At 34.4% G+C, this 14,428-nt stretch overlaps 1 long non-coding RNA gene and 1 pseudogene across 1 annotated transcript; one reads left to right on the top strand and one right to left on the bottom strand.

Annotated features, from left to right (window-relative positions):
- The window catches only part of LOC132272895 (uncharacterized), a 47,915-nt pseudogene extending 44,558 nt beyond the window's left edge, over positions 1-3,357 (bottom strand).
- A 6,005-nt stretch (positions 3,358-9,362) lies between these two features.
- LOC132298043 (uncharacterized) lies at positions 9,363-11,635 on the top strand. The gene is made up of 2 exons (XR_009479501.1): positions 9,363-10,014; positions 10,459-11,635. It is a non-coding gene; the product is annotated as an uncharacterized LOC132298043 (long non-coding RNA).
- Positions 11,636-14,428: the final 2,793 nt, after the last annotated feature.

The raw sequence follows: 14,428 nt of genomic DNA, 5'->3' as shown, positions 1-14,428 counted from the left end.
ACTAAAATGAATATAATAATTATTGGAAGCACTTAGAAAAACACGGGAAAAAAAAAAGTGAAGAGTACGTACATGGCCTTCGAAATAGGTTGTAGCCCAATAAGGTCTTGGTGGGACGCCTAAACTGTCTATGCAATCCTTGGTGAGGTTACTTAAATTGTAATTATCCACTCTTGGCAGCATATTGTCATCATTCTCACGATTATCAATGGGCATCAAGATATCATTGCATGACTAATAAATCCACCACAAATAATTCAAATGAAGAAAATTTTTAAGACTTGTTTGGTTTAATTTTTTTTTGAAATTATAATAAATTATGTGGGTGAAGGATGACATTAGCACCTTACTCACATAATATTAATCAGATATGTTCACGATTGGACTTCCCGTGATTATTCAAATATTATTATAAGACGATTTTGGGCGGGTGTAGTCTTCTCCGACCCAACAACCATTTAGAAACCCCCGCCCCGTCCCCGTCCAAAACCACTTAAACGGGGGACCTTTCCACCCCATCCCCGCCCCATTTAACCTTTTTACCCCCACGGCACCCGCCTCGCCCCGTTTAGTTTTATAATTTCTCCTCTTTTTTTAATTTTTTTTTCCTCAAATACAATTATATAACTATTGAAAAAAATCATAAAAAATGGGCAATCAATAATTTAACATAAAGTTCAAAGGTATGAGCATTCTTAGTTCGCAGGGCTCTACCGCTCACTAAAACAGTTGAGAAAGTAAGTGAATGTGACTTAAGTTTTTTTAGAACTAACTATATATACTAATAAAATAAGGGTAATTTAGTAATTTACCTGCCTAAATTGGCAGAGTGGGGTGGGGTGACCTCCCCCAGTCTTCGCCCCGAACTTGTGTCGGTTTTCATCAATAAAAACCACCCCTGCCCAAATAAAATAAACGGTCTCCCAAAATCGCTAAAAATGGAACGAGGTGGGGCGGGTACCCATCATCGCGAGGCAAATTGCCATCCCTACATATGACATTAGTCCTTACTCATATAAAATTAGTTGTGTGTGTGTATATATATATGAGCAATGATGGGAGCCTGACATACATAAGGATATTAAGGATATCATGATGATATCTCCCACTCACATAAAATTGTGGACTTTCACTATCTTAATCATCATCAATATATTACTCCTTCCGTCCCAAAAAGAGTATCATGATGATGACATGACATTCTTTTTGGAATGGAGGCAGCAATATTATATTGAACCAAAAAATATGTATATTATGATCATATATATAAATATGCGCAAACTTACTTGCCATTACCACCCATCCGGTTGACTAGGATCCGGTGTGGTCATATTAATATAGCATGATTTTTTGCCTTCATAGGCAACGAGACCAGCAAAAATCTGGCCAAGAATATCGGTTCCTTTAGGTGCTCCATCAATGGCCCGACAGGTCTTAGTAACAGGATAGGCTGGTGGATTATTATATTGAGCTGCATTATTATACTTTCCTTCCAAAAAGCCCTTCAGCAATTGTAAATCGTTTAAGGGCCTGATCGAACCAATTACTTCATTTCAGAATCATTCATTTTTTATTTGTCAAGAAAATTAAATTATAAAAGTAACATATATAATTAATTTATTACTTGCAAGTCTTGAATCTCTGGCTAAGAATTGAAAGACCATTCGGCTGAGAAGTAACTTTATCAATTTCAGACCATGAATTCTTTATAGTCTGGTAACAACTCTTACTAGCATCCTGCAATGTTAACAATACTTCATTATACCACCCATGCATGCCGCTTGAATGACTCAAATTAAGGAAAAACAATTAATAGTTAAATTAAATAAATTATTTGTACCTTGAAATCCTTTGTGACCATGGAAAAATACCGGCCTTGTGGATTGATGCTATAGAAGGAAAGGATAGGTGCCGATGAGGCTAGAGCTCCGACGGCAATGTGGGGATACTTTAGCCGAAACCATGTTGCAAGCACTGAAAATTTTCAAGTATAGAATGCATGGGAATTAATTAAGACAAAAAATTAAATGATATATATAATATATATAATTGGATAATTAATAATGGTTAATCAATATTATATATAGTTGCTTGCTTACTTCTTCCTTAGGATCCTCCAAAGACAATAACAAGAAAGTACTGAGTAGAAAATTTCTTCTTGAGGTATACGATTACCTCTGCAAAATCTGCTAATGCTTGAGCTGAATTGAAATAACCGTGAATAGTTGCATTCTTCATCGCATTTTCCAATGATCCGAATGGAATTGATTTTCCATAAAACCGATGCTGATATATGATCAAACAATCATGTTCAACGTAAATACTCTAAAACAATGAAAATATATAAAGCTAGCTAGAGGTCTTGGATTTAGAACTCTACCTCTATATAGATTAAGAGAGCTTTAAAACGAGGGGCATTCTCGATCAATTAGAAGCCCACTATTTTCCAGGGTGTCAATAGTCAATGGCCCCTCCTCACCAAGATAAACGAAGATTGGCGCGTTTTTCTTCGCACCACCCCAATATTTGAAATTTATCATGTATTGTTGTTTGAAAGTGGTGTAGCTCTCGGGCAAGTAATTGAAGTGATCAAGTGTTTGAAAGTGTTTGGGGGTAGAAAAAGGTTTTAAAGTCTTTTGGCAATTTTGCTTCTGCTTGTGTTCGTACTTCTTTTCCACGTACTCCTTTGAAAAGCAGGTCGAGCCTTGGTCGTCTATCTAAATTTGCAGACACAATATTGGTTGAGGTGATTAGAGAAAGCAAAGAAAACCACTGAAACAAAAGTGTAAGAGAGGTAGACATGACTGCATACGGAATGGGTTGAGATAGTTATGAGGAATATGTCTCTCTTAACTCTGATTTGAAGCCCAAAAGTACCTTCTGTTATATATATATATATATATATATGCATTTTACACCACTGGACCTTTTCGGTTTACTAGGAAAATTGTCATTAGATTATTTTGACCAAGTCATTTGAATACTTGCATATGGATAGAATTAGCTTATTCTATTGGATTTGTTTTTAAAATCTTGGGATTAGATTTGTTTTTCAGACTTCCCTTTTGTCACCTTCCTTTTATGACTGCTTTTTATAGATAGACATATAGTGTTTGATCCTTTTTTTTTTTTCTTTATTTTATTTTATATATAGTTGTGGCTTAATTTGTAGCCTATCTTTGAAATATGTTTTTGAGCCTTCGGGTTGTGATTGGCTATATTTGCTGTTATCCAGGTGGTTTATATATTATGTATAGTTCTTTCAATAATAGTCTATTAATTTACCCGCAATATGTTGTAATAAAGATTTCCCAACAAAGAGAACCCACGCTCTCTCCATCTCTCGCTCTTGCCCATAAGTTCTAGAATACTTCATTAAGTGAGTCCCACGTCTAATTGTTGGATCATCCATTAAGTGAGTACCATATCTTATTCAACGGCTGATAGACTCCGGTGTATGGTACCAAGGGGATATTCTAGAATTTTTGGATCTTACCCGCCAGCTTGCACGAATTTCATATAAAATGAATAGTTGGCTCTCTCTGATTCACTCTCTCATATCAGAATTTGCGCGCTCTCTCTCTCAATTCTGTCGGAAGCCATGGCTGAAATGCATCCATCCACTATAACAAAAATGATTATTTATCACATTTTATTTACTTCAATTAAGCTTTAAACCTTATAAAAAAATTCTTTTTTAAAACTAAATTTTATATTTAAAACTAAATATTAGTGTCAAATAATTTTTTAAAAGAAAACTTCATATTTACCACACTTTCTTTCTTATTTACTGTATTTAATTAACGTGTTTAAGTAATGTTTAATTTTCTAATTTAAATTAAATTAATAAAGCACTAAACAATGAAGATAAAACTATGATATCTTATGCTTGATCTTAGCTTTACTGAGAAGATCACATAAAAATTACAGCTTCAATTTTTTTACAAATTTATTATAGCAAGTCATACAATAGGAAAGTATTGTTTATATTATATGTAGCAAATGAAAAGTTTATTGCTACCATTCTATTATAACTATAAATGATCCTAGCTGGTAACTGTAGAACTTGCTTTGGCTCCTTCAATTTTCACTCTGAAAGGGGAATACTTTCAGACCAATGTACCCATGTAGCATCCAAACAAAAATGCCCTAAGGTTCACATTACTTCCAAATTTTCTACATGTTCATCATTTAGCATTGCCCTGCGACATTGTGATATGAACTAGATAATTAATGTCCTTTTTTTGAAAGAAAAAAAAAAATTGTTTTATCTTTTTCTTATATTTAGCCTTTGAATGTGTTTTCGTCATCTCCTCTTGAGTTATTTATTACTCTTTGATTTGTTTGGGTAAGGAGTTAATACTTTTTGCTTTACTGGAATATTGCTTCTAGTTACATTAAGATTTCAAGGTTTAGATGTACCCACTTTACAAGATTTTTTTTTTGATAACTCAGAACTCTCTGAAGCAGGGCCCTTTGGACCCACCCCCAAGGCACCAAATTGGGAGTACTGTAGCCAACCCCACAACTACAGCACCAGGTTAGTCGACGAAACTAGAAAGCATGGTAGAGAACTCGAACACTGGCCTCGTGTGTGCCAGGCCCAAGCCCCACCATCACTGCTAGCCCGCCGGGGGCACTTTTACAAGATTTTTGTTCATTAAATAGAAATATAAGGTGTTAATAGAGTTGTATAATAAATCATTTTAACTTGTTTGTGAATCATTTCACAGGGAGATGAAGAGGATGAGAAGACTCTGGAAGAAGGCAGAGCATGGAGAATAGAGGCTTCAAGAACTATATTTGTAAAGACAAGAAATAGATAATGCACTCTCTATGTGATTAGTAATGTCTTGAATTGCAAATAAAATGGCCTTTTGTTGGGGATATAAGACCTTAGTTAAGTTTTTTTTGGAACTACAGGAGTTGGTTTTATGTTTCCTAATTGATATTATTCTTTTGTTGTGCATTATATTAATAAAAAATGAATGTCATATATTCTTTTAGTCCAGGGATCATGTGTTTGTGGCTGTGATTATGTAATGTTTAGGTTAGGATGCAATATTTGGTTTCTTTTCTTCTTTTAGCGGTGTAAAAAACATGGTAAAATCTTTTTACAAAAAGTAAAAATGATATTTACCGGGTGTTTAATGGTTATTTACAAGGATTTTTTAATCCAGTAAATAAAGACTATTATTTACCGCATGCAATTTAACCTTGTAAAAAGTATTTAAAAGATTTTTTACACCTTGTAAATATACATTTTTCTTGTAATGATCCTCTCTCTATCCCTACCTCCATTTTGTTTCTGCAACTAGGGTAAAAAACAAAAAAAAAAGTATTTTAAAACTGGGCGATGAATAATCTTTTTAAACGGGGCGAATACCTTTTATTATCCATATTTCCATTCTGCTTCTCGACAACATTGTAAACTGAGGGAATAATTAGTGACCAATATATGAATAATATCCAACACGAGTGTCTAGTACGAATTTCTTTTTGAATAGAGCTTGGGTCCTGCTTTGGAAGGATGGACTTTATCCTCCCACCTAACGTGGTCTAATACAATTTAGGCATTTGTTTAAATTTACATTTTAAAAAAGAAGGTATTCCTATATTTTCACAGGTTAAACCAAAATTACTCAAAGTGTTAAATATGAACAAAATATGAAGGCTAAGGTTTCACTAAATAGTGGAGCAAAGGCGGCATTGGTTGAACAATGGAAAATGAAACTAGGGTTTCGCTTTGAATTTGAACTAAAATATGAAGACAAGGATTTCATTAAATAATGGAGCAATACAAGAAGGCAGTGGCAAACAGTGGAGGATGAAGGCAGCAGTGGGGAGAGGGAGAGGGAGAGGGAGGAAGAAAGTCACGTGAGGTTAGGGGGACGACCGTGATTCTTTTGAAAAAAAAAAAAACACTGAGTTTCGATTTAACCTGTAAGTAGATGGGTAACGCCCATTTTTTTATTTACTTTTAGACAGATGTTTACATTATATACGACCACATCAGCTATGAGAATGAACTTCATCATTCAGGACAAGACCAAGTATTGTATTTTGTTTTTTCCCAGTAAAAATGTTTATTAGAATTTGATCGATATAGTATTATATATTAAGGTATTAAAGACTATTAAATCTGTAGTGTGTGTGTGTGTGTAAAATTTTAATGTATAATAATTGGGCTAGGGTACCTATATAATAAGGTTGGATCAAATCCATTGCATATGAGCAATTAAATTTTAAATAAATTAAATCTCGACTCACATCATTTAGACATTTCAATTAATTTATAGCCTAGCCTCATATATAGGGCTGCAAATGAGTCAAGCTATTTATGAACAGTTCGGGCTCGTTCGTTTAGTAAATGAGCCGAGCCCAAGTCCAATTTCTAAGCTCGTTTAGTAAAAAAAATTTTGATAAGTCGCCAAAGTGTATTGCCGAAGAAAAAAATCTGCTTGCTTCTAATAGGGAGCAAATACAAGAATGATAAATAAAAAAAATGAAATAGGGAGTAAATAATAATTTATTGATTTATGAAAATTCGAGTACAATCTTGAGAGGTATTCTTTACAAAAGAAAAAAAGTATCCTCCAATTCGATCTCCTTTGTTTGTTGGATTCAAGAGCTGTTGGAGCTTAATTTTGAATCGGGTTGTTGACAATCTTCTTCAAGTATTTGTAATTGAGTAAAATCGCTGATGATTTCTGATTGAGGGCTGAAGAAACTTAATCTCGAACAGTATTGTTTAGTGATTTTTCAAACTTGTTGAATCGCAAAAAAAGAACGGTACGATTTTGATATGCTTGCTGTTCTTTGTTGAATTTGAGGAAGAACAGCACGACTTTGGATGTGCTTATTGTTCTTCGTCTTCAGAGAATTTGTTGAAGAATGGCAAGACTTTGATTGTGCTTGTTGTTGTTATTCTTCAAAGTTTAGGCTTGGGTGTTGGGGATGAATGTTGGTAAAGTTTCTGTATTTTATTATGGAATTTTGGACTTCTGAGTCTCTGAATTTCTGCACCCTCTGGATTTCTAAGTTTTTCAATTTATGGACCCTCTCTCTCCTTCATCGATGCCTCTATGAGACTCCTTGGATGAATAGTATGATGACATGTGTCCGTTCTTGATAAAGAGACAATTATAACTGGGTTGGGCGGTTATATTATGATAATTATCCATTAAATTAATTAACTCCAAAGATATTTAATTGAAAATAATTATCTTTTTACTTAATTAACTGGGCTAAACTAATTAAGTAATTTAAGTTGACTAAGTTTGAGTCAAATAAATAATTTAATTAACATGAGACCAATATTTGATAAACCAATTTGTCAAGACAAAAGCCCATGAAATTTTAGTGTCTACAGTATCATCTCTACCGAATAAAAGAAATTCATTCATTCATTTCCATTTTCTCTCCACACCTCTTCCTTCTTACCCACCGAACACAGCACTAGTGACAACGGCGGATGCAGGGGGGCTCTAGTGGACTTGAGCCTCCCAAAAAAGAAAAAGAAAAATTAGTAGTACTAATCCAACCCAGAATATATTAGCCCAACCCAAAATATATTTTAGGGTCAATCCTTGATTAGTGAGCTAATATTTGCGCTCCAAAATAGTCTTCAGCGCTCCAATCATGTAGTTAATTATTTAAATGACAGCAATAACCTTTAACAGTCCCATTTAACATAAATGACTTACCACCTCTCTTTCATCTCCCTCCTCTCTGCCTGTGTTTTGGTCATGGAGGAAACCTCTTTAATGGTTCCACCTTGCAGCAAAGAGGTGGCATCTCCAACCTTTATCTTCGACCCTTTATCATTTTTATTACTCTTAAGTCCTGACTTATGCGAATGACATAGAAACATATTTGTGTGTGTATATATAAATTCTTAATACTCTCTTCCCTACTTCTTCCAAAGATCTTTATTGAAAAAAATAGTATTATTGTCGAAAGTTGAACCTTGCTAACTTAAACAGTCCAACTTGCCATTCTTATTAGGTATGGATCTAGAAATTCATATGTCGAGAGAATTTATATAGAGGGTTTTTTTATAATTTCAGTAGGGACAATTTCAAAATAAGGTTTTTTTATAATTTCAGTGGGGGCAATTTCAAAATTCTATAGGTATAAATGCAAACAAATACAAATTTAAAAATATAAAATGCAATAATAAAAAATTTTAGTGGGGACGGATGTCCCCACTGAGCCCACATTCTTATATGTGAAGATTATTTCGTTTTGTGTCTCTTCCTGCCAATACGTATCTTATCAAAACTAATCTTGCGAAAATAATTAACCAAATTTATCTGATATGAAATAAGCAGAAAAATTATTTCTTTTATTTTAACAAATAAAAGTTCACTCCACCCAACCGAGAAAGTTGTGTGAGAAAAAATATGGAAGCACAGTTTTTAAAATTTGAGTGATCTTGAATAATTTAGACGTTTTTCTGATTTACAGTGAAACTATATCGTTCAAGTTCATAAAGTATTCATCCAACTAAATATGAATTTCTTATCAAAATAGATGGCTGGTTGCAATAATCATTTTATGAACAGATACATTATAATTTGGGAAGAATACCATATACTCCAAATTCCCAAATTATAATGTACAGGCTTTAAGTTTTGAGATGGGTAAAATTGAGTAGGTCTTAGAATAGCTCCAATGTAGTATTTTAAGCGATCCTGGGCCGGATTTGGCAACCCAATCCACTCCAATAGAGTCTCCTAATTCTGGCCACATTTTTGGCAATAAGAAATGGGTCAACCCAAAAATGGCTACCCATATTGCAACCACGGGCTGGCTTCCATTATTTATTTATTTATTTTAAAACAGGCTCAGAGCATTTCAAAAGGGCCCGTTTTTATTTATTTATTTTTTTCTTTTTCTTTTCTCCGCCACATTGAGAATGGAGCCATTAAAATACTATTTGACTGACACAAATACTATTTTAATGATTCTATTGTCTCAAAAAAGGTATTCAAAAACGGGTACATTTGTTCAGAGACCTAAACACTCTACCGACTACCACTGAATAATGACCAAGATGAGTGTCTTTTGCTAATAAGATATTATTTTCCAAACTTTTTTAATTAAGCCTACAAAGTTTAAGTCCCATTAAACAAACAAACTCCCTCTTCAAAAGGGAGGATGAGTCTTCAAGTCTTTGTGATGGCAAATTATGAGCGTGTATGTTTTTCCATTTAAAATAAAAAATTATATATATATAAAATTTTCTCTACAAATAAAAATAAATTAACCTGATGAAATTTGAGAATTCTTGTAATTACATTTACATGTGTTGGATTCTTGTATATATATATATATATTCTTTTTCTTTTGAAATGAAAAAGTGGATCACCAATAATTCAACCAAGGACCATTTCAACAAACATTCCAGGCCAATAATTGAATCAGGACCACTTGCTTTTTCAACCAATACTTTCCCTGCCAACCAAGGGTGGATCTAACTATCGGCGGAAAAAAACAGCAAAGAAAAAGAAAAAAAGGGTTGATCATCCATTAAAAGTAGAAAAAGAATAATTGCATCTCATCAGTGGAAGCTCAAGATCTGCATAGCAAGTGAGTAATTCACTCCTTTGCCATCATCACCGGAGAGGCTTCGAATATAGTAGAATTAAGATCATTGTTCGCAGGAGATGATCGATTGAGGTGTGTAGTGATTCTAGCGAACTAGTGATGAAACTAGGGTTTGTGATCAAGAACCACCATGATTTGCCGACACAAGCGCACCAGCCGAGTGTTTTGATCGGTAGTCGAGTGAGGACGTCGATGAACACATTGCTTGTGTCTGCAAACCCTAGTTCATCACCACACAACTCAATCGATCATCTCTTGCCAACAACAACAACAACAACAACCCTAGTTCATTTCGTGATACAGTCACTTGTAAGGAGTTACATGTTTTCTGTTATTGCTACATGTGAATGTAAAAGCTCAACCTAGCATTTAAGTAAATACCTCTATTTCATCATTGCCCTAGTAAGTAGCCTAAACTTCAAACTTTTATTTTTTATTTGTCAATTACTGTTTGATATTCATCTTTAAGGAGTTACAATTAAAACATCTTAATTAATCTGTTATATATATGGCATCACTTTGAGAAAACTGATTTTCAATTATTTTTGTTGAAGAAGGGGGCAGACAAAAATTAATTTATCCTCTGCCTTTTTTCATTGTTATGACATGTATTCATTTTCATCTTTCATAGTTCTTTTGAAATTGTTTTACTTATTTCAACTAAAATTCATAATAGATCTCTTTGCTATATTTTGAGTGTACGTGTCCACAAGTCCCTACCAACCATACACCACAGATAAACAACATAACTGCTTTCTTGCTTTCTGTTTCAATCCTTTTGAATTCTGACGATTGTCTAAACTTTGCCCTTTTCTTCATCTTTTGTCTCTGATGTCAACTTCTCAGATTTCAGTAATTTACACCAAAAGTAAAAAACCCATCTGGTTCTATGCATGGAGATTGCCTCTGTTACCGAATCTATTAGAGAGGGAAATGTCGATTATGCAAACCGTAATCATGAGGTGCATTTGGAGGTGGAAATCTTAAACAAATTGATATCAATTGGCGTTAAACTGTTTTGTTTTTTTTGGGTTAAAGGGTAAGCTTGTATTTAACAAGGAAGAATATACATGGAGCTGGGGGAAATACAACAAAAACCAATGGCAACCAATGGCAGCCAAATACAGCATATACAAAAAGCAAACAAATGCACACTACTGCAGTAAACCAGAAAACCAGTGGCTGCAAAGTACCATGCATGATTTACAATTGGAATCAACCATCAAGTGCTACTCAAACTTAGTACTAGGTGGACCAAACCTTAAGATACTAGCCAAGAGGGAATACAAGATGTGGAACAAGCCTGCACAAACATTGTATGAAGGTCTTGTTCAGTTGTGATTAGCCTCAGGTCCTCTTCTTTAGTTTGATTGTTGCAAGCCTTGTTCTGATGCAGGTTTTAATTTGAGAGATAATATGGTGAGGTGGAGTAGAGATGTTCCTGAAAGCTCTTCCATTTCTCTCTTGCCATATGAAGTAAATGGCAGCTGATAGAGTAGCTTGTGAGTTATGAATTCTGATGCAGTCCAATGTTTTGAACACCACTGAATCAAGTCCTTCCAACAACTTGGCAAGATGTAGAACCCTGCAATCTCTTGTATGAATCTCCAAATCTGTGAGCTGTAACTACATTTGAAGAACAAGTGGTCCATAGACTCATTCTCAGCAAGACATAAGTAGCATCTATTGACATAATGCTTGTGGAGCATTGGTTTGGAGTCCAAGGTGAAAAGCCTACCCCTAACTGCTAACCAAGCTATGCAGCTGTGTTTTGGTAGGTGGTTGGAGTTGAACCGTTGTTAATTGACAATGCTTACTTTTATCTCACTAGCCATCCCGATCCGATAAGGCAAGAAAGAATATTTTTTAGAAAATGATGTATGGTTCAACAGGACATTAATTCAGGATCTGCTGTATTTCGTTTAGTTATGGACTATGTATAGGTTATAGGTTCATTTCTTGAGAAACACTTTATGATATACTCTAGGAATGTTATGTATCAAATTTCCTTCTTTTTGTGAAATTTTTGTCAGGAAAAGTTATGTATTGGAACCTTTACAATGCTTGGTTATGGATTCTAGCTCATGATCCCTTTCAAAAATAAAATGAAAATAATAATAAATCTGGCAGGTGATGCGTATGTAGCAGGTGATTTTTCCCTTGATTGTTACTCCTTATTTTCTATCTCTGACATAGTCTAATTTGGCCTATGCTATGAGATGTTTCACCATTATTTTTTGAAATCGCGTTCCCTTAATATATATATACTCATTTGGATAAAAGGTATAGCTATGATATCAAGTGTAACGGGTTGGGTGTTTTGCGGTTCAACTAAAAAAACTTAAGCTATTGGTTAGAAAAAACACTCAATTCATATATATCTATTTTCCTTCTCATTCAAATCCTTTTTCTTTTTTTATTACTTTTATATGTGGGACACCTCTAATAGATTAGTAATGAGGAAGATTCTTTTTTCTTACTTTTATATAGAAAAATTGTGGTCTTTAAATTTAGGTTGATATCTTCCAACTGTCTTGATTTTTTTCTTCATTGGCTTGAAGCGCACACACCATCACTCACATATCCAATTCGCTGATTTGAGAATTTCAACCCTAACCATACACTAGACTACAAGACTTAGAACATTCCTAGTATGTTTTTGTTTTGAATTTGGGAGAAAATTGATTTGGATAGTTGAATGGCGGCCTGGCTGGGCTTTACGATAGTCAGGGCTAAGTTTTGATTGCTGTTGTTTTTGTTTGGGCCTAACTTCCTGTTGGGTATCTCTCGCAATTCTTCTTCTTCCATACAGTATATTGCTTTAACTTTGAAAAAAAACACGATTGATAATGAAAAAGGAAAATTTAATACAATATAAATGTGCAGAATATATATATATATTCTGCACATTTATATATATATATATATAATCTCACTAGGGATACCTCATAGTAGCTACTCTATAAGCCCGCTTGTGATTGATGTTGAATAAAAAAACGCTTTTATGCGGTCAAAAAAATTACTGTCGGTAAGTTTGGTGACGCAATATAAAAAGTGCTTTCCATAATTAAATTATTTTTTAATTTATTTGGTAACAGTTTTTTTTAAGAGACTTCTATTACTAATTTTACAATAATATCTTTTAATATGATATTATCATAGTTGATAATAGTAATTTTATTTAAAAAAGGGTATAATTGTCTTTATAAAAAATAAAAAAGACAAAATTGTCTAATAAAAAAGAGTTACCTAAAATATACAATATCTACTCAGAACGCAGTTTTATTCTAATTTTAAAAGTTCTAAATTCTAACTTAACTCAAACGTTTTACTAAACTAAATTTGGTAACCATTAAAAGCGCCTATAATGATTACTAAACACATCTAAACGCAATTTTTCAAAATAAAAATAATTTTAATAAGTAGAGAAGCAATCCCAAATGAGCTCTATACGTAATCAATGAAAATATACTAATTTTTTTTTCTTATATTTCTTTTAATAATCATTCATTTAGCATTTTTTTTTTACACTCCGGATTGAAATCCTCCGCCCCTGTTGCCAAACCGGTCCAAAGTCCATTAAAGTAAGTATTTGTATTAAGATGTAAGAGAATATGAATGAGTAGGGATAGCAATTTGACCCGCCCCACCCCGCCCCGTTTTTGGCGGTTTTGGGGGACCGTTTTGCTTATTTGGGCGGGGATGGTTTGATGTAATTAAAACCCGCACGTGTTTGGCGCGGGGGTGGGGGGAGGTCACCCCGCACCGCCCCGCCTTGTTTAGATAGGCAAACTACTTAAATACCCTTATTTCATTAGTTTATATATTTCCCACTATATATTAAGTACTTTATATAACAATATTAAAGTAACAAATGAATTTGATTAAAATGAAAATTGTAATGGTGAAGAATTGAAGATGAGGGGGAAAAAAAAAAAAAAAAAAAGAGCAAATCTATTTAAACAATAAATAAATTATGGTCTTAAACGGGGCGGGGCGGGGCGGGGCGGGTATCCGCGGGAGTAAAAATGTTAAACGGTTATGGGGATGGGGTGGAAAGTTCCCCCGTTTTTGCGGTTTTGGGCGGGGATGGGGGTGGACTTTTTAAACGGTTATGGGGGCGGGGGAGGGTACACCAGCCCAAACCCGCCCCCGTTGCCATCCCTATGCATGAGGTCCAAGTAGGACAATAGCAAATGCCATAGGCAGGAAGCAAGCCCCGAGGCTCAATACAAGCAAGCTCAAAACAGTAGCATTGAACACAATACTGATAGAGAAATAAGGATTAGCGAAGTAGTCCCTTAAGCTGTGATAAGTATTGTAACATCAACACTTAGTCATAGGCAAGAGAATGAGCATTGGCAAAGCAGTAACCCTCAATGAACAGCTTCTGTAAGTCTTCAACTTTATCAATTTTCCTCAGGTCATTTATTCTTCTAAGGCTGATTGAAGCAAGCCTTTCTCTAATACACTTTTTGATCGATCAAATTAATGATAAAGGGAGTAGAAGATGAAGTGTTTTTGAAAGCTCTATTGTTTCTTTCCATCCGGATGAAGTAAAGTGCAGCAGAGAGTAGCAGCCTATGCAAAAGAAAACCTTTTGATCTCTAGTTAGCTGAGCACCACAAGATCAAATCAGTCCAGTTTGATGGTTAAATGTTGTGAGTGTCACTTATCAGACGCTGATGTGGCACATTGACAAGTCAATATAACCCTAGCTAAATCCTCCGTGGCAAGTTGAAAAGTCAAAAGCCTCAAAAGATCGAGCACTTTAAGCCCTGGCATCGCTCTAGGCCCTCAAGCCTCGAAAAATCAA

This window comes from Cornus florida, unplaced genomic scaffold (assembly GCF_030987335.1).
Source record: "Cornus florida cultivar Cherokee Brave unplaced genomic scaffold, ASM3098733v1 CherokeeBrave_3.0.0_Hap2_Chr01, whole genome shotgun sequence".
Lineage (NCBI taxonomy): Eukaryota > Viridiplantae > Streptophyta > Magnoliopsida > Cornales > Cornaceae > Cornus > Cornus florida.
The sequence above is the reverse complement of the archived record's forward strand: the minus strand, read 5'-3'. Positions and strand labels throughout refer to the sequence as shown.